At 45.8% G+C, this 24259-nt stretch overlaps 1 pseudogene across 1 annotated transcript in view; it reads right to left on the bottom strand.

The window, feature by feature from the left end:
• LOC310800842 (intermembrane lipid transfer protein VPS13C-like) overlaps positions 1–24259 on the bottom strand; it is a 103293-nt pseudogene that overhangs the window by 40542 nt on the left and 38492 nt on the right. The window contains exons 25-26 of the transcript in view: positions 12037–12163; positions 11244–11479 (exon numbers count right to left, since the gene is read on the bottom strand). The product of the transcript in view is annotated as an intermembrane lipid transfer protein VPS13C-like (transcript). The remainder of the gene's footprint in view (positions 1–11243; positions 11480–12036; positions 12164–24259) is intronic.

Genomic DNA, 24259 nt, shown 5'->3' with positions numbered 1-24259 from the left:
AAAAGGTTACATAAACGTCTCCAAAGCGCACGGTGCCGTGTGCGCAACGGAGCTGAGACTGACGTTGGGTTGGAATTGAAATGGTCATACAGCCTACTACATCTAAGCAATTTAATATGGGATCACCTGCACACAGGCGATCCCATATTAAGATGATTCATATCTAGGCTACTCCTGCATTTTGCAGCTGCAACTCTGTTGCTTTTGGCCTGTATGATGTGATTGAACTTCATATTTCCAGCATCATTATATGAAATATGGAGATATGCGACTCTGCTGACATTACAATAGCCATGTGACCACAAAATAGACTATTTTTTATAAATGAAATCTATGCCCGCACATACCGTGTCGATTCAGTTCAGAAGCATTTATTTTATTTTATTATCATTCTTTTTTTTATTGATTAGCCTATAGGAATTATTCAATCAGTGTGACTAAACACATTGATTTTATTTTATTTTATTTTATTTTATTTGACGGTTACAAATTGAAATACAATATACTGAACAAAGTACAGACACGGATCATCATTATTCATTGAGCCTAAATGGTCTATAGCTACATACGGATTTTGGACTGAGATAGATTACACATTGCTTCCACAAAAGACTGTAGATAGAGAGCTGTAGATAGCCTACGAAACCGCTCTTCAAATAAATTACTGGTGTGGATAAAAGTGGTCACTTTAGACAGTCATTCGGGAACAGTAATAATATCCAACGCAGATTTGTATTTGCGGTTTCATTCAATGAGGAAATAGGCGTGTCTGGCGCTGTCGGAGTTGGAGCAGTCCATATTGCACTCTGATTGGCAGTTGTTAAAAACCACGCCTCTTTTGCGGGCACGAGCTCCAGTGCACGGGCATTTTCATGTGCACGCGCTGTCAGCTTGATTAGAAAAACCTGGTTCGAGTTAACGAGTGCCAATCGACGTTCGTAGTACAAGTTAACTACAATCGAGCTGATCTGGTTTAGACAAACCAGATCAAGGGACAGATCCTGGATCTTCTAATACAACATTCGTAGTACAGGCCTCAGATGTCAGACCAGACAACAACAAACATGTAGGCTGTTTACACACGTCAGATGTCAGACCAGACAACAACAAACATGTAGGCTGTTTACACACGTCAGATGTCAGACCAGACAACAACAAACATGTAGACTGTTTACACACGTCAGATGTCAGACCAGACAACAACGAACATGTAGGCTGTTTACACACGTCAGATGTCAGACCAGACAACAACAAACATGTAGCCGTTTACACACGTCAGATGTCAGACCAGACAACAACGAACATGTAGGCTGTTTACACACGTCAGATGTCAGACCAGACAACAACAAACATGTAGGCTGTTTACACACGTCAGATGTCAGACCAGACAACAACGAACATGTAGGCTGTTTACACACGTCAGATGTCAGACCAGACAACAACGAACATGTAGGCTGTTTACACACGTCAGATGTCAGACCAGACAACAACAAACATGAGGGGGAAGCCAGTGAGATGTGTTGTCCAGATGTCTTGACCCATGTTTTAAGGCATAGCTGCTATAATGCACTTGCTATAATAAGCAAGTTGGATGTGTGTGTGAAAATGACTAGGTGTGTGATGTGCAAACACCTTCCATTATAATTGTGCAGAAGTGGATAGGAGGCACCCGAAAAACAAGCTTTACATTCAATGTGATGCTAAGATATTACTTGAGATTTTTTTTCCCTGCTTGAGTATGTAAATATTGTATATCATATTGATACATTAGTTTTTCATATTTTACTTTTTTTACAGCGTGACATTCTTCAAGACGTTGGCTTTCTTTCTATGTATCTTAACAGCCATTGTTACATTTGTTACAAATGTTGTGACATTTTCTAAGTGGGAGGTGGCTATTTCCTGTAAATAAACTTCATTTTTTGATGATTCTTTCTTTCCTTGTTCTTAAATTCTAATCATGGTCAATCACATGTGTGGTGGTCTGCAGAAACATGTTGCTGCTGCACCTTGTTGGCAATGAGCAAAAGACGGTTGAAAATCAGTTTTTCATGTATTTTGAGTGATTTGGTTACTTTCATCTCCGTAGTACTGTTTAGTACATCACGGTGAATAATTATTTTCATAAAACAAGGGGAGAAGTATTGATTTTTATGGTTTTGGTGGAATGCCACTCTAGAAAATAAAATGTGGAATGTTTAAAGCCTTTCTCACATTTTACTTTTAGACACATAACATTAAAATACTAATAACTTTTGATCTGAGAGCTATTGCAGTCATTCAATAAGTTATATACTCTATAGTGGAGAGTTTCTAATTTATGAAGATGTCTAATTCCCTCCATGTGAAGGTTTTTGCAGACCACACATACCAGTGGTTCACCAACTTGTTGATGTTAAAGGAACCATAAACTGATACTAATCAAACCCCCGTTTGACAAGATTTTGTGCCAGCGTCCCCCATCTGATAAGATTTTACCTTTAGATGTTTTATTACAGTGTGTGAAACCCATGAGCAAAACAGCCATACATGTCCTGCTTCCCCTCTCAAATGTCCCTCTATAATATAGATATTATCCTCTTGTCTGCCTTCAGTATGACTTTAGCATATAGATTCTATATGCTAAAGTCATACTGAAGGCAGACAAGAGGAGGATCATTGTTCATGTAAATGAACCACTCAGCCGTTGACGTCACCATGTGCTTGATGAGTGTCTGCTACATGTCCTGAATGTGCCCTCGTCACATCGGCTTGGAGAAAGTTCTCCTGCTTTCCCTCTGAAAGACCATGATACTTGTTCATAATGTCCCTCTATAGATATGCTGAAGACACTGAAGGTGGACAACAGATAGAAAAGAGGATGATCATTGTTCATGTAAAGTGACTTCTCTCACTCATTCATCTCACAATGTGCTTGATGGCTGGCTGTCTGCAACAGTTTGGGGAAGAAACACAAGTGTCCATGAACAGTAAAGGCTGAATTATGCTCACCCTGCCGTGAAGGGCGCGGGGGTGGAGCGAGGGGCGGGCGCGTCAAATTACGTAAATTTGTTGGGCGTGGTTATTCGCTAGCTCCAGCGGCCGCTCGCGTTGTGCCTGACTTTTTTTCTAACAGCGCGAGCTTCTCTCCAAACATGGCCGCATTCAAACCATTGAGCCCTGAACACTGAGTTGTGTTTTCGCCACATTTCTTGACCCATGTGGTAGGCTATAAACTTAGATTTGCAACTGTTCGTTTTTAGTCATTTCACCAAGTAAATGTGTTGTGTTGAGAGCATTATTGAGAGAGATTAAAAGCAGCACAGAGTAGTAGGCTATCAGGGCTGAGTAGTAAAAACGGCTTTCAGTAAAAACAAGTTTGGTGAGTCCTTCATGTGCTGATGTGCGGTCGTTTGAGAGTGAAAGCGCACTCAGTACTGCACAGCGTTTCATTGCGACTTTTCACGGGCTGTTTTCACCATTGTACAATTATGCTGATCACTTTCTGAGTATAATGGCATCTGCCCCAGCGCGAGGTCTGCACGGTGACTCACGGAGACTCGCGGGGCCCCACCCCCACGGAGCTTTGCTCGAGCATAAGAGCACCTTAACAGTGCTCCAGCCTTGATGTTGCAGTGGAACAAGGTATAAAGCCTGGATTATGCTTGACGCTTTGGCCGGCCGCACGGAAATGAGAGACACGGAATCCGACGAGGAAACGTGTGGAGCTTGTATACTCTGTGTGGGTTTCTGCAGGCGGAATTGAGCGCGAGTCTTGAAAACTCCACTTTGTCCGCCCGTCCGCGTCCGCGTAGTTACAAATTTCGGCGTGCGCACGGCCGCTCGAAAACCGTCCGCACGGAGCCTTGCGGAGGGGCGTGTCTGCTGATTTGACGTCACTTTTCCGCGCGGACACTCGCGTTCCTCGCTGATGCGGAAAGCATAATGAGACCTTAAGCCAGAGGTTCTTACCAATAGACGATCTTTGGCGCAAATGCTTAGACATGTGACATAGTTTATTACGGTGCAAGCAGCTTTGTGTTTCCACTGTACACTGAGGATTGTACACAGCTGGAAAAACTGTCAGGAGGGGGGCTTTAAAGTGGAACTGAACCTGTTCGTGCATAATGAGTCCGTTTCAGACTGAAAACATAGTTTGTCTAAGATGACAGGTTGAGAGGCGGGTCATAGTATCATGTCGATGATTTTATTTGACAATTCTGGGGACTGGATTGGGCTTTGGCCAATCCTGGCGTGTTCCGCCTCCAAATCGAGTGGGATTCAGTGTGTTGTGGCGCTCCACTCGGGAAGAGCCTTTTGACGGGAGGTTAGTGGAGCTCAGCGACCCGCAGGCAGCCAGCTGCCTTCGTGTTGCCGAGCGGAGAGTGCAGCACGTCGGCCTGGAATCTCCGAAGTGCGACCCCTGACAACCAAGCTCTCGGATGCGCGCGCCATTATCGCTGCTATAACGATACGATATCCCTGGAATGCGCGTTTTAACGAGCCAGTTACATTTCTTTGCATTCTTAGAGATTATAGTTTTTGTTTTTTATCCTTATAACAATTGGCCAAGTTAGTAGTTAGTTTATGGGATAGGAATTCTGCCAGATGACAGGCACTAGGCGCCATTTTCGACTTCATTTGGAAGAGAAAATTATCCAGAAATGAAGATTTGATTGACAGCTGCATGTCGTGATATGATTGGTTGAAATGGGGTAGAAATTTGATAGTAGGCTACTGGGTGACGTCAGCAAACTGTAAATTACTGTTATCAATGAAATCTTGAAAAACGAACTTTTGATGTGAAAAAGTGTGAAAAACTAAAGAAATTAGATTGTTGTGATTTGTTTTGCATACATTATTAAATAGGTGCACTGCATACCCAGGTATTTGAACTAAAAGAAAAGAAAAGTCATTCTTGGGTTCAGCTCGACTTTAAGACCCCTTTTGTAACATTCACCAAGTCATATAGTCCATGGGCCAAGGCAAAAATCGGTACCACCTGAGGTGACCGCACGATTTTGTTTTTTTTGTCTTCCTACATGTCTCTAGTTTATATTTTGGTATGATAACCCTGCCGATTTGGTAGCTTAAGGATAGTTATCACTCTGTAAACAAACCTACCCCCATATAAATGACAAAACCCTGATTTCTGTGTATTAGTCCAGATGATATGTGAAAATGATGTTCCCTTTTTCGTAAAAGCATGAAACTTGGTAGGCTTATAGTTTGGGGCCCTGTACAGTTTCAGAAATTGAGCCATCGCAGAAATGCCTTGTGGCGGCCATTTTACTTCTGCCATAAGCAAATTATGTAGTTTGCATCATATCTCCTGAACCACACATGCTAACACTGAAAAGGAGATGTCTATCCCAATGTTTTCATGGTCAAGGATTACAATGATACCATATAGAACATCATAAACTGTTAAAGTGACTAATCAATGGTGAATTTGATGACGTTGTGAGAAGGAAATGACAGTATCTGATAACCGATGCTATAACTTCAAAGCCATGACTATTCTCTGGCTAAGATGTTTTGATGAGTGATTTGACTTATATAGACCTTTTGTTAAAATAGCGCCCAGGTCCCTCCTAAAGATCCTGGGATTTTCCTTGCCAGATGGCCAAATCCAAGATGGCCACTGGCGCCATGTTAAAAAATTGACTTTTGACCCAGAGCACATAGAATAATGTATGAAGACACTTTTCGGTGTAAGTCAACCACGAGGAATCCGATTCTGACATCAGTTTGACATTATGGCATAGTTTTGACCCAGAATTCCAAGATGGCTGCCATCCAGTATTGTGGAAATGTAACTTTTGAATGGGAAGGTATACTGTGCATTTGGGGTTTACCACAAGGAAGGAAATTAACAATGGTGGATGTTTTGGGAGTCATTTCAGAATTATGTTAACTGAAAATATGTTAATGTCAACACCCATTTTACCTTGGTACTGCTGTACCAACTACCCCCAGGATTTCTTGCATTAAAATATTTAAGGAATGTATGACAAGATAACTAAAATAAGCTCTAGCTATAGATTCTGAATCATCAGATTCTGCTCATCATCTTTAGCCAAGTATGCTGTGTCATACCGGTCGATCACACAGATGATATGTCAACATCACCATGGCGGGCAAGGATGATGGATGACACCTTGTGGACATAGTCCGACCACTTGTATGGGGTGCCATCTTGTGTCTGCCGATCCAATTGCTGATGGAATTGCCATCCTCTAGATCATGCCCATGTCAACGAGAGTGATGTAGGGTTCTTGCAGCCCTACAGATTGGAGATAGAGCTTCTTCTAGATGCGCTTGCTCTTCTGCGTCTTCCTGTATGTGATGTTGGAGTTGAATAAGGCCACACATTCATCAAAAACACAATGTTCCAGCAACTCGTGGAGGTTTACAAGTTGACCACAACCAGGTCAATCACTGCCTTGGAGCGCTCCACTCCATCTCAGCAGCTCCTACCTTGAGTTCCTCCCCGGGTAGTCTCGCTTGCCAGACTCCCTCCCTACAATGGCAGAGTCTGGCTGCTAATACCTCCACCCTGGTATAGGGGAAAAAGGCTCCGTTCACCTTTACAACTATCCACCAAAAGTATCAAGCAGGCCTGCTTTATTGCACAATCCAGATCCAACCGTTTTCAGCATGTAGCAATGAGCTAGCATTGTTGATGTTGTTTCACAGTGGCACAGGCATTTGAGATAGACAGATTCGACACGGAGGGAGTGGAAACGAAATCCATAAATGGTCGCCACCAGTCAGTCAGAGCGGGTTGGAGCATGCATGCAGGGAGGAGGATGGAAGATGATTGTGATGCTGCAGACGCAAAGTGCCGCTGTGTGTAAATTCAGCTCGAGCAGGACCCTGGCCATTCACACCAGATGCACTGCTTTGCTCCACGCCGGTGACAACTTGTACTGACTTCCTATCTGGCTTCACACAATCACTCGGTGCCGCGTCTATGTGCCGACAGGCCGCAGTGCCAACAGGTCGCAATGCCGATAGCCCACAAGCAGAACCAGCTGAGTGAGGCGGCGTGCAGCGTGTCGGTGGAGCTAACCTCTCCCAGCCCCCACGCCAAACCTAACCTCCCCCCATGCCTAAACCTAACCTCCCCCAGACCCTAACCCAAAACCTAACCTCCCCACCCCCCACGCATAAACCTAACCTCCCCCAGACCCTAACCCAAAACCTAACCTCTCCCACCCCCCACGCCTAAACCTAAGGTCGGCATTGCGGGTGGTCGGCATAGTGGGTGGACACCAATCACTCGCGGGTCTCACACAAAAATAGATCAGACGCCGAAACAATCTCTGCATGGGGCGAGCTGGCCGCATCACGGCTGGTCTGACTGAACGGTCTAATGTGCTAACAAGTGTGCCAAAATGAAACTGGCTGCGCTTCCAGATGCTTCGTCACTTCAGCGTCTGGTGTGTTTGCACCTTTTCGCATCCATTTTGAGCCATGCCTGCATGCATGAGTTCAACTCCTTCCCGTTTGACCTGGCCTCCCCAACCCTCCGCACCCTACAGTCTGCCTGCCTCTGATTAACTCATTGCAGACTTAAAATCAGCCCATGCTGCAGGAGAGGAGAAGTTGACCAGATTCTTGCAAGTCCCGGGGGCCCTATCTTTGCAAAAGCGGTACGCCGCGTGCAATGCAAATTGGGGGCGTGCACAAGCACATGCCTGTTATAATTTTACTGGACATAGGCGTGCCACAATCAGGCGTTTCTGCGCAGAATATGGGGCAGCACCTCTTACGCGCAAAAAAAAAGCACCTCTTACGCAATAAATACTCCGCTGCGCTTGAGCGCACCATAATCTCTATGCTGCGCAGCGCAGAGTAAAATTCCTTTTGGATATGTCATTACACACGGACGTGCCACGCCAGGACATCAAATTCTGCTGCTAAAATTGGATATTAGCAGATAATTTAGTGAGGCAATCAACTACAACTCACTGAGAAACTTTTATCACATCGCAAAGAGGGAAATTAATTGAGAAAACTTGTTGGACAATGGACATAGGCTATTCACCTTCACCTATCCCATAGTCTCGCTGGCCAGCCTCCCCTCCCACGCAGGTCTCCATAGTGGGATTGCGATGGGCCGCGCTTAGCAGCAGTGCCCTTGGAAAATAGTTTCCAACAATCCAACTTGCCCTTTTCAGCGTGTAGCAACGAGCTAGCATGTAGGTTTCTGCCGTTAGCTTGCTAGCTAGTTAGCGTTGTTGTTTTCACTGAGGCGGTAGGGCACTATTTACAGCGACACACAGAGGAGGGAGCGGAAGCTGCTCTGATTGACGTGGTCTGAGCCAATGACAGAGTTTGTAATAAGCCGGGAGCGGACATCCGGCAGCCACTGAAACAGTCGCTCCAATGGGGAGCAGCTGTAGAGCAGGGAAGGGCTTATCCCAGTTGCCTGTTTCCGTGGCGCCAGACTCCTCCCCCTGTAGGGAGGGGAGGCTGGCCAGCGAGACTAACATAATTATGAAATTACCCTCAAAACACAATAATTGTCATTACTAAACCATGTTTGGTAGGCATGGATTTGCAATTAAAATAGCTATAATTCACCATTGTTAATCTCCGTCCTTACTCTAAAAATGGTAAACCCCAAACACCACATACGTATATGTTGCCATTCAAAAGTTAAGTTTTCACGCTACTGGATGGTAGCCATCTTGGAATTCTGGGTCAAAAATTATGTCAGAATGTTAAACTGATGTCAGAATCAGATTCTTTGTGGTTGACTTATACCGAAAAGTGTCTTCATACATTATTCTAGGTGCTTGGGTTCAAAAGTACATTTTTCAAGATTGTACCAGTGGCCATCTTGGATTTGGCCGTCTGGCAGAAAGTCGCAGGATGTTTGGGAGGGGCCTGGGGGCTATTTTAACAAAAAGCCCATAGAAGTCAAATTACTCATCAAAAAATGTTAGCCAGAGAGTGGTCATGGAATTGAGGTTATAGCATCAGTTATCAGAAACTGTGATTTCCTTCTCACGTCATTAAATTCACCATTGATCAGTTACTTTAACAGTTTATGATGTTCTATATGGTATCATTGTAATCCTTGACCATGAAAACATATATAGACATCACCTTTTCTGTGTTATCATGTGTGGTTCAGGAGATATGATGCAAACTACATAATTCACTTATGGCGGAATTAAAATGGCCACCACGAGGCATTTTTGTGATGGCTTAATTTCTGAAGATTTAGGGGGCCCCAAACTATATGCGTACCAAGTTTCATGCTTTTATGAAAAAGTGAACATGATTTTCACATATCATCTGGACTAATACACAGAAATCAGGGTTTTGTCATTTATATGGGAGAAGGTTTTTTACAGAGTGATAACTATCAATAAGCTACCAGATTGGCAGGGTTATCATACCAAAATATAAACTAGAGACATGTAGGAAGACAAAAATACAAAAATTGCGCGGTCCCCTTAGGTGGTACCGATTTCACCATTGGCCCATGAACTAATTGCATTGTATCCTTCTCAAAACATCACTGAATTCATCAAAACACCACTGAATTCACCATTAACTATTCATGTGAACAGTTTATGATGTTGTATAGGGTGTCATTGTAATCCCTGACCATGAAAACATAGGGGTAGACATCACATTTTCTGCGTTATCATGTGTGGTTCAGGAGATATGATGAAATCAGGGTTTTGTCATTTTTTGGGGGTAGGTTTGTTTACAGAGTGATAACTATCCTTAAAGAGCATGGAGCAGGGTAATTCCTTTGCTAAATGTATACTTAACCTTGTCCCTATGTCCATTTGAAAAGTTAATGCATCATTCAAAAAAAAAAAAAAAAAGTTTGAAAAAAAATATGGAGAAAAACACCTTCCTTTTTCAGAAGGAAATAACAGACTTTTAATCTGACAAGAAAAAGCCTGCTACGTCACAGTGGGGAGTGGCTCCCGCGTGCGTGTCTCCCTCTCCCCTCCCACTGTGCTTGTCTGCGCTGTGACACGCTCTATCTCTCTCGCTCTCTCGGTGTGTGTGTGTGTGTGTGTGTGTGTCTACGCTGTGTGATACGCTCTCTTTCTCGTCTCTCTTCACTCGAGGGAGGGGGAGGCTGCGGCTCCTTCCTCCCCAAACAGCACCGCTGCTCTGCTCTGCTCTGCTCTGCTCTGCGCCGGGCTGTCTGCAGCCTGGGGTCCGCTCTGCTGTGCGGGAGAAAGAAGGAGGAGGAGAAACCGCCACCTCCACAGCCAGCCACCTCACACACCCCAACTGTTTAATAGTGCCCGGCTCGCATGCCTCTCGGTCGGCTGGCCAGACAATATGCACCCCGCTGCAGCAGCAGCTTCGGGAGGTTTTCTCACTGTGTTCGGGACTTTGGCTCTAACTCGACCAGATGGCTGGACACATACGGCACTTTTGCGCGCGCGTGTGTGTGTGTGTGTGTGTGTGTGTGTGTGTGTGTGCGTGCGTGCGTGTGTGTGTATCGAATTACAGTCCGCACCTCGGCCCGCCTCCGCTCGCTTGCTTTCTCAACTCTCTCCGCGGCCCGTTGTTTCGTAGCTGGGCTGTTCCTGCTCTCTTTCACTGTCAAAATTAGGCTGAGGCCATCATATGCATGTGCATAAACATTTGCTACCTCCTCTTCCTCCTGAAAACCGGCGTTAGCATCCATAGTGTGTGACTGACAGCCCTGACCTAAGTGACGACAGACAGAGGGACAGACAGAGGGACAGACGGTCATGCCTGGCGACTCCCCACTGTGACGTCAGAGTTTTGGGATCCAAGATGTCAAAATAAAAGTTAAAAAAGTAAAACGACCCCAGAAGTCACTGTAGTGTATATGTAAGTGTCTTAATGTGAAAATCGAGTTCCTCCATAATTCACCTACACATTGACTGATTGGGGTCTCTAACCTGCCCCATGCTCTTTAAGCTACCAAATCGGAAGGGTTATCATACCAAATTAAAAACTAGAGACATGTAGGAAGACAAAAATAACAAAATCGTGCGGTCACCTCAGGTGGTACCGATATGTCAAAATTTCAGCCTTGGCCCATGGACTAATAAACACAGGAGAGAAAACTATTTAGATCAGACTTAGAAAATGGATCGCCAAATTATTTTCCTCTCTTGCATCTCAGGGCTTTGTAGATCACGATCCCCCTGAAGATTTTCCATGGTTGCTCTTGGCCCCGCCCCTGCTCCCTGTGTCTATGTGTGTGTGTGTGTGTGTGTGTGTGTCTATGTGTGTGTGTGTACCTGGTGATGCCGACGTAGGCGATCTCTTGGCGGTTGGTGTTGTTGATGAGCGACATGCCGAGGTTCTGCAGCGACACGTTCACTTCCTGCTGGAACTGCTCCAGCTCCTCCGCCTGCCGCGCCTTCGTCACCACGGCAACATCCTCCGTGAACAGCAGCACCCGCTGACGCCCATCCAGGAAGGACACCCAGTGCACCTGAGACAGGCTGTCATACGCAAACTGACCACACTCATCCTGCACAGACACAGAGTCAGACAGACAGACAGACACACGCGCACGCACACGCGCACGCACACACACACGCACACGCACACGCACACGCACACGCACACGCACACGCACACGCACACACACACACACAGACAAACAGACAGATTAGATATTTTATTGATTCTTTGCAGGAAATTACTTTGTCACATAATGCAGTGACATTCAAAATCATACATATATATATATATATATATATATATATATATATATATATATATATATATATATATATATATATATTGTATTGCCCTACATATTTTGGTATTTTTTTGTACTAAAATGCTGAATGTGCAAAAAGTGACTTGAATATCTAAAATCTAAAAGAATAAAAATACAAGTGCATAACTGTTACTCCCACAGCCACCGACTAAAAACTAAAAGTATATATGTTGAGAAGTGCATGTATACACAGCATACAATTATTTATAGTGCAAATTGAATAGCCTGATGGCAGCTACGGGGGGAACATTTTTAAAGTGAGTCAGAAGGGTTTAAAAGTATGTACTGTAAGTGTCTCTTACCTTGACCAGGTCCAGCTGTCCAGAATGTTCACTGCAGCTCCAGCTGAGGGTCCGAACGCCGGCCGGATTCTCCCAAGAAAACCTCTGAGCCTCTCCTGGCTTCAACTGACGAGTCACAGAGGAACCACTGAGAGAGACAGACAGACACACAGACACACAGACAGATAGAGAGACAGACACACAGACAGAGAGACAGACAGACAGACAGATAGAGAGACAGACACACAGACAGACAGACAGACAGACAGATAGAGAGACAGACACACAGACAGAGAGACAGACAGACAGACAGACAGACAGATAGAGAGACAGACACACAGACAGACAGACAGACAGACAGAGAGACAGACACACAGACAGAGAGACAGACACACAGACAGAGAGACAGACAGACACACAGACAGAGAGACAGACAGACAGAGACAGATAGAGAGACAGACACACATTCAGACAGACAGAGAGACAGACACACAGACAGAGAGACAGACAGACAGAGAGACAGGCAGACAGATAGAGAGACAGACACACAGACAGAGAGACAGACAGACAGAGAGACAGGCAGACAGATAGAGAGACAGACACACAGACACACAGACAGACAGACACATTCATATAGAGAAAGATAAATATAGAGATACGTATATATTAGGGCTGTCCCAAACGATTATTTTCTTATCGATTCGACTAATGATTATGTTTATGATGATTATTTTTTCGATTAGTCGATTAATCTAACGATTATTATTATTTCATTTTTTTTTATTATATAACAATAAATTTACCCAAAACAAATAAATAACCAAAAACTTCTCAATTTCTGTATTTTATTTAACCATCTCATTCTCTTTAACAGTCCAACATAAAATCTCTCAAATAAAATTAAAGCAAGAGCTTGTCCTCAAATAAAATGAATATAGTGCAATTCAAAATAAAATAGTAGAATAAATTAAATTCAAGTCACTTTCAGGAGGAATACCAAAAACCTTGTGCCATGTCAACTGAGTTTAGCAGCAGTCCAACATAAAATCATCATCTTACAGTACAATGGTGTGCAATTTTCAGTAACAGTGCACTTAATTTTGGAGAAAGACAAATGCTCTTATAACAAGGCATTTCGTGGCATTTTGCGCATACAAACACTGCAGCCTCATGTCCACACAGATAGAAGTAGGCCATGCTGTGTGTACAGCTGATTTAACGAGACACAAACAAGACAGAAGTGCTAAATAGCATTTATACGATTATAACTACTGTTGTTGCGCGGAGCAGCCATCTTGGATTTTTTTTAGGTTGGGGCTGCTGAGACTCCTACGAGTTTGGAATGGGAAATACCAGCTCTAGTGACGTCACGTCCCAGCTCATGAACTTTGAACCGGTAACATTACCAGTTCCCAGTTATAAAGGAATGCACGAATGGAACATTCAACACTTAATGGAAGCACTTGATATACCACGCCAGGACAGGTCAGGGGAATTGAAAATGTAATAAACACTTCAATATTTGTCAAATTACACAATTATTAATTGTTGGCTCCCCAATGTGATGAATGGAAATGTGAAACCGTTTTGATGTAATTGTGGTGGCCCACCACAATTACATTGGTGGCTATGGCTCAGGAGGTAGAGCGGATCGTCCACTAATCAGAAAGGTGGTGGTTCGATCCCCGGCTGCTCCAGTCTGTATGTCCAAGTGCCCTTGGGAAACTGAACCCCCGATGCTTGCGCCAGCACTCTGTGTGGTAGCTTGCCACGATCGATGGGTGAATGTAGGCATTGTTGTAAAGCACTTTGAGTGGTCGGTAGAATAGAAAAGCGCTATATAAATGCAGTCATTTACCATTTAAGTAAATGCCACTATCATGGTATTCAAGTGTACTATATGTGCTATTGACACTGTTATTGATTACAACATTGTTTACAACATTAGTAAAGTGAACTATTGCTTAGATTTAAGCGTGTGGAATCCCTTCTTTTCATATTGATTACAACCAGGGCCGTAGCTAGCTATGAGGACGGGGAGGTCCGGACCTCCCCTAATATTTCAGAGATTTTTTTAATATTTCAGAGATTTTTTTTTTTTTTTTTTTTTTTTAGCCTTTATTTAACCAGGTTTGTCCCATTGAGATCAAAGATCTCTTTTACAAGAGAGACCTGGCCAAGAAACAGCAGCAACACAAAGTTACAACAAACAAACACATAAACACATACAATTGAAAAACATTAAAATGATCAAATAAAACATTTGCATACAGACAGCCTGTTCTCAAGAGATTTTACCATAGCCTTAAAACCATTTAAGGTTACTAAGCTATTAAGTTTAAGATCAGACTGCAGACTGTTCCATGCGGTGGGTGCAGAGAACCTAAAAGCTTTCTTCCCCAATTCAGTTTGCACTTTGGGAACAGAAAATTGTAGAGTGTCCTGAGAACGAAGATTGTAAAAAAATAAAACAATCTGCATGGAAAACAGGAAAAGCATGAAAAACACAGGATCGCTTTTATTTTGAAACGAAAGGCAGGTCAGGCAGGAAGTCATCTGACGCCGCGTCCGCGGTAACTTGATTCTGAGAGAGCAGCAGCATGGTGGTGAGTGATGACTGTCTGTCTGCCTGGCGAGATAATTGAAGGTGAGCGAGCTGCGAGACAGTGAGCGAGTGAACGACAGACAGTGAGTGACACACACTGACAGATTTTTTAGCAACAACCAAGAAAGTAAGTGTCTAGTCTGTCTAAGTAACTTTGTGTGTTGTGTACGGCTTGGGTTGTGTACCTGTGTTTGTAGGTGTCATTTTGATATGAATTTGGCTAAAACAGTTTGTGTTTGTTAGTTACAATTATGTTGACAGGAGAGCTGAGCAGGTGGTGACATGAAAGAGAATATACTGAATAATGACATCACAACAGTATAATCCTAATGTTGATTTAAAATGATATATTACTCTAAATATGGCTTAAAAAGGGGGAAAAAAAAACTCAATTTTTTTTCGGCCGCGCCCGACCTCCCCTATTCCGGAACCCTGGCTACGGCCCTGATTACAACACTATGTTCCTGTAAACTCTGATAATATGGTGTATAAAGTCTACACTCTACAGTACTGTCCTCTCCTTGCTCCTGTTCACAGGGCCACAGGCTGACTTTGCTGTGTGTTCTGGACTGTGCAGCTCATCTTCTGGCAATACCTGAAGAAGTGGAGACCGCTTTTCTTAACCAAACGATACAAATGTTTACCAAGGTGAGGAGTACCTCAATATACAGTGTATATGGCCTTTGTAGCACTATTCTGTGGGTGTTAGTGATATACTGTGTGGGTTGTTTTTTTATTTGTTACATGATCTAATATTTCCTTTTCTCTCCAGATTCACGCTGCCTCTGAGAACAACCAGGCTTTATACAAGACTTTGAAAGCAATCCTGACACCAGTTTTGCACGAGATGCGAGAGAAAGCTGTGGAGGAGAACAAAAGCTGCTGATTCAGCCCTTCAAGTTCATCTGTATCGTCATCTGCGTCATAAAATTCATTTCAGATATTTAAGTAGAAAACACAACAAAATACTTGGGCTCCGGCATCCTCCGCCTTGGACAGAAGGAATAAGACACAAACACCAGACACAACAATCAACCAATAAGACGAGACAGTTGTATGCACCGTATTAGTATGCAGTACCTGTGTGAGTGCAAGTTTGTCCGTGTAGGGTACTGTCACTGAACCCAGTCCCAAACAATGTTCCACTCTGACTTCTGGCTATTATTGCTGGCATCAGATACTGCTGAGTGCCGACCTTAGTCCCATATATATTTTCTTCTTTTTTAACTTCAAATCTGGGGCTCATGCATTTCATCTTTCTTTGAAGCTCTTTGTAGACTGTTTTTCTAAGCACTGCCATTCTCTCTGTTCATGTGCCACAATGCTTGGTTTGAAAGCATTCCTTTGTCATTAAGTGTCCTGTTCCATTGTAATACTTGAGGGATTATATATATATATATATATATATATATATATATATATATATATATATATATATCCATATATAAACTTTTTTATTAGCATTTATTATCTGTTAGTTGGTCACAAACGACTGAGAAAAAAATCTCATGACGTGAATGGAATGTTCAGCTTATTTAAAATGTTTTGCCCAGCTGTTCAGGCTGTTTAGAAAAATGGAATTTAAACCAAAATATGTTTTTACACTGTGCAGATGCTACAGAGTGTCTTATTTATTTGAATCTTCTCATTGTATGATAATAACTATAGCCTAGATGACAAAATGCAACGTTTTGTTTTAGATTGAAAATAAGGAGTTCATCCTAGAGTGAATGCAAACTGATGCTACTGTTACAGTAATGCAAATTAGCAGGCCACAGTGCATTTTCTTTTCCAAGCAATTTTATGTCCTTAACGCTATGTGCACCAAAAATGACAATTTCTGACTGTACTGTTGTACATAAAACATTGACCTGCTGCGTCTGCTCTGCCTCAACTTAAATGGCCTATATTTGAACTTAGTGTAAAACGCTGCTGTGTGTGAAGTAGGCCTGCCGGTGTTATTTGCATAGCTGTGGAGACGACTCGGACAACGCGGCTCTGACCTCGTGTGGACGCAATGTAATGTAGATCTGCTGACACGTTGTGGAATACTTAGAGAGGTCACCTGCTCAAGCCTCTGAAAGGAAACGAGACATTGTACTGTGGGGAATTTTCAACAAGCACTATTTTTTCATTGTTACACTGGGCTACTTGTTGAAAAATTAAACTTAACGTAAGCCATGTGGATTGAGTCTTTTCCTTGATAGAAATGAAAGGCCAAGAATCCTTCCTTTTTGCCATCTTTGTCAGTTTGTCAGTTTCTGTCAACATCAGTGAGGAGTTTCTATTTCAAAACTCAGAAAGGAAGCATACAGCGCCTCCTGGTGATGCCTGGTGCCGCTGGCAGCGCTCTCCTCCCCTCCTCTCCTCTCCTCCCCTCCTCTCCTCTCCTCTCCCCCTCTCCTCTCCCCCTCCCCTCTCCTCTCCCCCTCTCCCCTCCTCTCTTCTTCTCCCCTCCTCTCTTCTCCCCCCCTCCTCTTCTCCCCTCCTCTCTTCTCCCCCTCTCCCCTCCTCTCCCCCTCTCCCCTCCTCTCCTCTTCTCCCCCCCTCCTCTCCCATCCTCCCCCTCTCCTCTTCTCTCCCCCCCTCCCCTCCTCCTCTCCCCTCTCCACTCCTCTTCTCTCCCCCTCTCCTCTGGTTCCCCCCACCCACCCCGGTCAGCGGTTGCCTTTTATACACGTCCCAAACAGCCAGGACAACGCGATTGGCTGGCTCAGATTTGAACAGATCTGAGCCAGCCGATTGGCTGTTATCCTGTGATGACGTAATGTCCTGTGCCCCATGACCGGATGGACCATATATGGACTTCCTCCCCCCGACTGGCTGTGCTATCATAGCTGCTGACTGTTACTGCACTATCCGTCTCCTCCCCCCTCCTCTCCCCCCTCCTCTCCCCCTCTCCCCTCCTCTCTTCTCCCCCCTCCCCTCCTCTTCTCGCCCCCTCCTCTCCTATCCTCCCCCTCTCCTCTCCTCCTCCTCTCCCCTCTCCACTCCTCTTCTCTCCCCCTCTCCCCTCCTCTTCTCCCCTCCTCTCCTCTCCCCCTCTCCCCTCCTCTTCTCCCCCTCTCCTCTCCCCCTCTCCCCTCCTCTCCTCTTCTCCCCTCCTCTCTTCTCCCCCCTCCCCTCCTCTTCTCCCCCCCTCCTCTCCCATCCACCCCCTCTCCTCTCCTCTTCTCTCCCCCCCTCCCCTCCTCCTCTCCCCTCTCCGCTCCTCTTCTCTCCCCCTCTCCTCTCCTCTCCTCTTCTCCCCTCCTCTTCTCCCCCCCTCCTCTCCCATCCTCCCCCTCTCCCCTCTCCACTCCTCTTCTCCCCCCTCCTCTCCCCTCTCCTCCTCCTCTTCTCTCCCCCTCTCCTCTGGTCCCCCCCACCCACCCCGGTCAGCGGTTGCCTTTTATACACATCCCAAACAGCCAGGACAACGCGATTGGCTGGCTCAGATTTGAACAGATCTGAGCCAGCCGATTGGCTGTTATCCTGTGATGACGTAATGTCCTGTGCCCCATGACCGGATGGACCATATATGGACTTCCTCCCCCCGACTGGCTGTGCTATCATAGCTGCTGACTGTTACTGCACTATCCGTCTCCTCCCCCCTCCTCTCCCCCTCTCCTCTCCCCTCCTCTTCTCTCCCCCTCTCCTCTGGTTCCCCCCACCCACCCCGGTCAGCGGTTGCCTTTTATACACGTCCCAAACAGCCAGGACAACGCGATTGGCTGGCTCAGATTTGAACAGATCTGAGCCAGCCGATTGGCTGTTATCCTGTGATGACGTAATGTCCTGTGCCCCATGACCGGATGGACCATATATGGACTTCCTCCCCCCGACTGGCTGTGCTATCATAGCTGCTGACTGTTACTGCACTATCCGTCTCCTCCCCCCTCCTCTCCCCCTCTCCCCTCCCCTCCTCTTCTCCCCTTCTCTCTTCTCCTCTCCCCTCCTCTCCCTCTCCTCTCCTCTTCTCTCCCCCTCTCCTCTGGTTCCCCCCACCCACCCCGGTCAGCGGTTGCCTTTTATACACGTCCCAAACAGCCAGGACAACGCGATTGGCTGGCTCAGATCTGAGCCAGCCGATTGGCTGTTATCCTGTGATGACGTAATGACCTGTGCCCCATGACCATATATGGACTTCCTCCCCCCGACTGGCTGTGCTATCATAGCTGCTGACTGTTACTGCACTATCCGTCAGATCCCTTTGCAATACCAACCCCGTGCAATCCATAAAGGTACATGGACGTTACTCTGCAGAAACTACAGTAACAAAATCACGAATTGCTCTGTTTTTGGAGCTCTGCATGTCTGTGCTTGTCTAGTTAACGTGTTAACGTTAGCTAACGGCTAACATTCGCTAGTTAGCCAACCAACCAGCAGCTAACATTAGCTAGCTAGCTAGCTTACCGGAAGCGATATTTTTTTCGGATGATGGCGAAGGCGAAGGCACCCCTGGCCCTCTCTGCCTCTGATTAGTGGCAGCGTTATAAACCTTAGATATGACTATATTAAAAACATAAACACACTGGCGTCTTTCATGCCAGTGCGTCTTTCATGCAGGCTAGCAAGCGTTAACTGCTGTATGTCTGTCTGACCCACTGAGTCTGACGGTCTGACCACAGACTGTAACAGAGATGTAATGCAGGATAGCCAAGCGAATGTGTTTGGATGGAAGTTTGACGCTAGGCCAATCAGAGGCAGAGAGGGGCGGGTTATGCCTTCGCATAGCCTTCGCCATCATCCGGAAAAAAAAAATCGCCTCCGGGACAACAACGCTACCCAGCGTGTGCACGTCTTTCCGACAAGGGTGGTTGTTATGGCAACTATCAACAACAACAACAACAACTACTACTAACTACTACAAGACATAAAGACCAAAATAGGCTACCTTGTTAATGTGTCTGTCGGAGACACGGCCTAACGTTAACATTTAATATGAGCCGAATATCAGCCTGCGCTCAGCTATGTATACAGGAAGTAAACCGGATATTCAGGTGGGTTGTGATGTGTCAGTTGTGTGAAAATCGGCCTCGGAACTATTGTAATGTGTAATGTCATCCATTACATCCATCCAGACTGGACTCCCTTGATGACAATTGTTTATGAGGGGCTTGTGGTGTAGGCTTTATGGTGTAAGAATTTTAAATCATTCCAGTGTGAATGTGTTGTTCTCATCCTAACAGCAGTCTCCTCAGGACAGACATCTTGAATCAAAGTGAAAGTAATCTACCTCACTAAATTAAATTGCATGAAGGCAAATTTCCATTTGCCCTTTGCCGCTCTTGTCAAAGCTGACATCTTAGGCTCTAAGATTTAAAGTTGGATTTAAAGTTACGGTGATTATTAATTTAAAAAATGATATAAAACATAACCGCAATGTATGGGCCACCATTTCATCCCACAGACTGAAATATAAGTGCATTATAATTTATTCGAAATTTAATTTCCCCCCAGACAGCCAGCATACCCTCCGACCACTAGGTGGCGGTAAAGGGCCTAACCAGTTTGTCAAACGTCAACTAACATTAAAACAAGACGACGAAGAAGAGCAGTCAGAATAGTCAGCAAAGATCAGGACCAAGGAAACAAACAATGATGCAAGAATTTAACAAATATATATATATTTCTACACATGCCGGACGGCCTGTATAACGGAGTCTAAACCGCTGACGTCTAAACCAGTCTGAGAAAGATGGAGTTTGTGCCGTCCTGTGGAGGGCAGTAATGGGTCTAGTTGCATGTAAACTGCTGCAATTTCCAGAAGAACAAGAAGAGCACTCGCTCTATGTTAGCGGCTAACTGTTACTTGTCGTTACTTTAAATGGCAATAAAACGCCACTGAATGACCAAATTGATTTAACTTTTAACACATTCACTGCCAGCCATTTTTTTTTTACTGTAGGTAGCTTCTGCCAGAGGGTTTTTTTGAGGATTCTGGCTCATCTTTCAAGACCCGAGGATTCTTTTCTGCTAAGATTTTGTGAACACAAAATATCTCAAAAGAACTAATAGAATGTGTGCTTTCTCTGTCTAAAAGAGTTAGTTTGTAGAGTTAGTAGTTATGTAGGCATTAGCACTTGAATACATTTCCTTGATAGAAATGAAAGGCCAAGAATCCTTCCTTTTTGCCATCTTTGTCAGTTTGTCAGTTTCTGTCAACATCAGTGAGGAGTTTCTATTTCAAAACTCAGAAAGGAAGCATACAGCGCCTCCTGGTGATGCCTGGTGCCGCTGGCAGCGCTCTCCTCCCCTCCTCTCCTCTCCTCCCCTCCTCTCCTCTCCTCTCCCCCTCTCCTCTCCCCCTCCCCTCTCCTCTCCCCCTCTCCCCTCCTCTCTTCTTCTCCCCTCCTCTCTTCTCCCCCCCTCCTCTTCTCCCCTCCTCTCTTCTCCCCCTCTCCCCTCCTCTCCCCCTCTCCCCTCCTCTCCTCTTCTCCCCCCCTCCTCTCCCATCCTCCCCCTCTCCTCTTCTCTCCCCCCCTCCCCTCCTCCTCTCCCCTCTCCACTCCTCTTCTCTCCCCCTCTCCTCTGGTTCCCCCCACCCACCCCGGTCAGCGGTTGCCTTTTATACACGTCCCAAACAGCCAGGACAACGCGATTGGCTGGCTCAGATTTGAACAGATCTGAGCCAGCCGATTGGCTGTTATCCTGTGATGACGTAATGTCCTGTGCCCCATGACCGGATGGACCATATATGGACTTCCTCCCCCCGACTGGCTGTGCTATCATAGCTGCTGACTGTTACTGCACTATCCGTCTCCTCCCCCCTCCTCTCCCCCCTCCTCTCCCCCTCTCCCCTCCTCTCTTCTCCCCCCTCCCCTCCTCTTCTCGCCCCCTCCTCTCCTATCCTCCCCCTCTCCTCTCCTCCTCCTCTCCCCTCTCCACTCCTCTTCTCTCCCCCTCTCCCCTCCTCTTCTCCCCTCCTCTCCTCTCCCCCTCTCCCCTCCTCTTCTCCCCCTCTCCTCTCCCCCTCTCCCCTCCTCTCCTCTTCTCCCCTCCTCTCTTCTCCCCCCTCCCCTCCTCTTCTCCCCCCCTCCTCTCCCATCCACCCCCTCTCCTCTCCTCTTCTCTCCCCCCCTCCCCTCCTCCTCTCCCCTCTCCGCTCCTCTTCTCTCCCCCTCTCCTCTCCTCTCCTCTTCTCCCCTCCTCTTCTCCCCCCCTCCTCTCCCATCCTCCCCCTCTCCCCTCTCCACTCCTCTTCTCCCCCCTCCTCTCCCCTCTCCTCCTCCTCTTCTCTCCCCCTCTCCTCTGGTCCCCCCCACCCACCCCGGTCAGCGGTTGCCTTTTATACACATCCCAAACAGCCAGGACAACGCGATTGGCTGGCTCAGATTTGAACAGATCTGAGCCAGCCGATTGGCTGTTATCCTGTGATGACGTAATGTCCTGTGCCCCATGACCGGATGGACCATATATGGACTTCCTCCCCCCGACTGGCTGTGCTATCATAGCTGCTGACTGTTACTGCACTATCCGTCTCCTCCCCCCTCCTCTCCCCCTCTCCTCTCCCCTCCTCTTCTCTCCCCCTCTCCTCTGGTTCCCCCCACCCACCCCGGTCAGCGGTTGCCTTTTATACACGTCCCAAACAGCCAGGACAACGCGATTGGCTGGCTCAGATTTGAACAGATCTGAGCCAGCCGATTGGCTGTTATCCTGTGATGACGTAATGTCCTGTGCCCCATGACCGGATGGACCATATATGGACTTCCTCCCCCCGACTGGCTGTGCTATCATAGCTGCTGACTGTTACTGCACTATCCGTCTCCTCCCCCCTCCTCTCCCCCTCTCCCCTCCCCTCCTCTTCTCCCCTTCTCTCTTCTCCTCTCCCCTCCTCTCCCTCTCCTCTCCTCTTCTCTCCCCCTCTCCTCTGGTTCCCCCCACCCACCCCGGTCAGCGGTTGCCTTTTATACACGTCCCAAACAGCCAGGACAACGCGATTGGCTGGCTCAGATCTGAGCCAGCCGATTGGCTGTTATCCTGTGATGACGTAATGACCTGTGCCCCATGACCATATATGGACTTCCTCCCCCCGACTGGCTGTGCTATCATAGCTGCTGACTGTTACTGCACTATCCGTCAGATCCCTTTGCAATACCAACCCCGTGCAATCCATAAAGGTACATGGACGTTACTCTGCAGAAACTACAGTAACAAAATCACGAATTGCTCTGTTTTTGGAGCTCTGCATGTCTGTGCTTGTCTAGTTAACGTGTTAACGTTAGCTAACGGCTAACATTCGCTAGTTAGCCAACCAACCAGCAGCTAACATTAGCTAGCTAGCTAGCTTACCGGAAGCGATATTTTTTTCGGATGATGGCGAAGGCGAAGGCACCCCTGGCCCTCTCTGCCTCTGATTAGTGGCAGCGTTATAAACCTTAGATATGACTATATTAAAAACATAAACACACTGGCGTCTTTCATGCCAGTGCGTCTTTCATGCAGGCTAGCAAGCGTTAACTGCTGTATGTCTGTCTGACCCACTGAGTCTGACGGTCTGACCACAGACTGTAACAGAGATGTAATGCAGGATAGCCAAGCGAATGTGTTTGGATGGAAGTTTGACGCTAGGCCAATCAGAGGCAGAGAGGGGCGGGTTATGCCTTCGCATAGCCTTCGCCATCATCCGGAAAAAAAAAATCGCCTCCGGGACAACAACGCTACCCAGCGTGTGCACGTCTTTCCGACAAGGGTGGTTGTTATGGCAACTATCAACAACAACAACAACAACTACTACTAACTACTACAAGACATAAAGACCAAAATAGGCTACCTTGTTAATGTGTCTGTCGGAGACACGGCCTAACGTTAACATTTAATATGAGCCGAATATCAGCCTGCGCTCAGCTATGTATACAGGAAGTAAACCGGATATTCAGGTGGGTTGTGATGTGTCAGTTGTGTGAAAATCGGCCTCGGAACTATTGTAATGTGTAATGTCATCCATTACATCCATCCAGACTGGACTCCCTTGATGACAATTGTTTATGAGGGGCTTGTGGTGTAGGCTTTATGGTGTAAGAATTTTAAATCATTCCAGTGTGAATGTGTTGTTCTCATCCTAACAGCAGTCTCCTCAGGACAGACATCTTGAATCAAAGTGAAAGTAATCTACCTCACTAAATTAAATTGCATGAAGGCAAATTTCCATTTGCCCTTTGCCGCTCTTGTCAAAGCTGACATCTTAGGCTCTAAGATTTAAAGTTGGATTTAAAGTTACGGTGATTATTAATTTAAAAAATGATATAAAACATAACCGCAATGTATGGGCCACCATTTCATCCCACAGACTGAAATATAAGTGCATTATAATTTATTCGAAATTTAATTTCCCCCCAGACAGCCAGCATACCCTCCGACCACTAGGTGGCGGTAAAGGGCCTAACCAGTTTGTCAAACGTCAACTAACATTAAAACAAGACGACGAAGAAGAGCAGTCAGAATAGTCAGCAAAGATCAGGACCAAGGAAACAAACAATGATGCAAGAATTTAACAAATATATATATATTTCTACACATGCCGGACGGCCTGTATAACGGAGTCTAAACCGCTGACGTCTAAACCAGTCTGAGAAAGATGGAGTTTGTGCCGTCCTGTGGAGGGCAGTAATGGGTCTAGTTGCATGTAAACTGCTGCAATTTCCAGAAGAACAAGAA

The sequence above is a fragment of the Poromitra crassiceps genome, assembly GCF_964638095.1.
Source record: "Poromitra crassiceps genome assembly, contig: HAP1_SCAFFOLD_102, whole genome shotgun sequence".
NCBI lineage: Eukaryota > Metazoa > Chordata > Actinopteri > Beryciformes > Melamphaidae > Poromitra > Poromitra crassiceps.
This window is presented reverse-complemented; position numbering and strand designations above follow the sequence as displayed.